At 40.5% G+C, this 2,817-nt stretch overlaps 1 long non-coding RNA gene across 1 annotated transcript; it reads left to right on the plus strand.

The window, feature by feature from the left end:
- Positions 1-873: 873 nt before the first annotated feature.
- On the plus strand, positions 874-2,548 carry LOC104949074 (uncharacterized). The gene is made up of 3 exons (XR_798766.1): positions 874-1,070; positions 1,601-1,743; positions 2,375-2,548. It is a non-coding gene; the product is annotated as an uncharacterized lncRNA (long non-coding RNA).
- The last annotated feature ends 269 nt before the right edge of the window (positions 2,549-2,817 follow it).

Here is a 2,817-nt window from a genome sequence, read left to right on the forward strand (position 1 = left end):
AGATGTGTGTGTAGCTGCAGCATGTGTGTGTTCTGTGTGTGTAGCTGCAGTGTGTGTGTGTGTGTGTGTGTGTGTGTGTGTGTGGCTGCAGTGTGTGTGTGTGTGTGTGTGTGTGTGTGTAGCTGCAGCATGTGTGTGTTCTGTGTGTGTGTAGCAGCAGCATGTGTGTTTGTGTGTGTTCTGTGTGTGTAGCTGCAGTGTGTGTGTGTGTGTGTGTGTGTGTGTGTAGCTGCAGCATGTGTGTGTTCTGTGTGTGTGTAGCTGCAGCATGTGTGTGTTCTGTGTGTGTGTAGCAGCAGCATGTGTGTGTGTGTGTGTTCTGTGTGTGTTTTCATGCAGCTGAGATGACAGATGCATGGCTGGAAATGATGCATGGAAACACAGAGATGTATTTATTTATATAACGCACACATTATAAAGACTTCTATAAGTGTTCCAGTTATTTAGAGGTCACCCTAAAAACACTCTTAATTTAAAATAACAAGTCAGTGCAAACATGCAGCACAGAGGCTTATAATACTGGAAACGCTTATAAAGACAATCAAACGTAACACACTGTAGTTTGGTCATATAGCCATGCATTCATTGTCCTTAGTTATTTTGCTTTTCATGTTCTTTTGTGTATTTAAATGTGGTTTAAATACATTTTATTTAACCCTAAATAGTATATTTTAGACCTACTTTCACAACATATTCTCTTATGTTGTTTATGTTTGCCCCACCAGAAACTAAAGCACATATCGTTGTTTGTGTAAACCTGGCCATAAACTCCATTGTGATAAAACACACATAGGTATGACATACAGTAAGCAGAAGACAGAGCTCCAACATGACACTAATCCTGATCCTCCACAGAAACAGGGGCTGATGGGTAATCTTGTCTCGTTGTTTCTGCAGGGAAGCGGCGCAGGAAAACGACGGAAAGTCTCAGCTTTACAACGAGATCCGGCGGAAGAAGAAGGAAAGGAAAGTGAAGAAGAGAGCAAAGAAAGGAGACGACTGCAGCCTCCCAGGACTCACCTGCTTCACTCACAACAACGACCACTGGGCCACCGCCCCCCTGTGGACATGTGAGTGTACTGACTACCCACCATGCAATCTGCTTTTTGGGTTCATGCATATGGCGTGAATACGTTGAACCTCAGCTCCTATAAGAATATGTTTTAAAAGGTGTGTGTGTGGCGAAAGATGACAAATAAAATAGCATTAAAGTCCATTTACACCACATTTTCACTTCCTCTTAGAGTTTGAAATTGGGTTTTGTGACAGTTAAAATTCTGGAAATGACTATTAGGTCGTCGGCTGAAGTTGGTTAAAGGACTAAACTTAATGAAAGTGAAAAGATTGTTAATATTTATTTTATGTTGATACAGCCATTTGTGTCTTCTCTAGCCTTGGTTAATCAAATACAAATGACTATAAACTATAAACACCATTTTATGAAAGAAAAAGGTGGATTTGAGTCGATGTTAATACATGTACCGTCTGCTCTGAAGCTAAGAGAGGGAACATGCTATCGTTTGTAATATTGTTTGATATTTCTGGATGCTAGTGTTATTAATGTGTGTGTGTGTGTGTGTGTGTGTGTGTGTGTGTGCAGTGGGGGGCTTCTGCGCCTGCACCAGCTCCAACAACAACACCTACTGGTGTCTGAGGACCATCAACGAGACGCACAACACGCTCTTCTGCGAGTTCTCCACTGGATTCCTGGAGTACTTTGACCTCAACAACGACCCCTACCAGGTCAGGGTCAAACTCTCTCACTCTCATATGTATCCCTCTCTCTATCGTGTATTTCCTCCTGCTCTTTCTAGGGACTGATGAGCGCACAGATACAACGTGATGACATTCAAACTGACTCCAGGGGGACGTGGGTACTGCAGCTCCACTTAGAATCAAATAAAACACAAATATTTGCACAAAAATCTTTAAAAAGTCAGTAAAATTGTGCGATAAAATAAAAATATTTATATAAATGTTACATTACGTTGAGTTACATTTAAATGTGCAATAAAGATACAAATCATATAATATAGACATGTATATAACATAAGAAGGTAGGGAGTAAATGTGCAATAGAAAATGTATAAATAAGAGTGGATTCTTTGTAAAAATATGCAATAAAAATATAATTAACACATTTGTATACAAAGTTAAAGACAAAACTGCAATACAAATGTTTTAATAATATTCAAATATGTATAAAAACACAAGAATTTAAAATAGAAATGTATAAAAGAAATATAATACAAAAATAGAATATACAAATATTTACACAACCAAAATACGTTAAAATGTGCACATTGAACAGTAACAACAACAACAACATCTATAAAGTGTGTGTACTAAGAAGATGAATGTGTGTGTGTTGCAGCTGACCAACACGGTGTACTCGGTGGATCGAGACGTCCTGAACTCTCTTCACGCTCACCTGATGGAGATGAGGAGCTGTCAGGGACACAAGCAGTGCAACCCCCGCCCAAAAGGACCCGACGCAGGTAAACACTCACCTGCAGAAACTATACACACCTGTCCGATATCTGAAGTGTTACTCTGGGTTTAGAGGGAGGTGTCATGGCCGTAAAGACTCACTCACACTCAGGAAGAACAGTGAGAGTGGGAAGAGGGGACGGAGGTGCATGAAAGTCCTCCTGAATCTGATATAACATGTCTCAGTGTCGTCCCCTGCTGTGTGTGCAGTCTGTTCCAGTCTCAGTGGTGTGTGTGTGTGTGTGTGTGTGTGTGTGTGTGTGTGTGTGTGTGTGTGTGTGTGTGTGTGTGTGTACTGTATAATGTATGCTAGTAACGTAAGTTATT

This window comes from Notothenia coriiceps, unplaced genomic scaffold, assembly GCF_000735185.1.
Source record: "Notothenia coriiceps isolate Sejong01 unplaced genomic scaffold, NC01 NC01_scaffold00015650, whole genome shotgun sequence".
Lineage (NCBI taxonomy): Eukaryota > Metazoa > Chordata > Actinopteri > Perciformes > Nototheniidae > Notothenia > Notothenia coriiceps.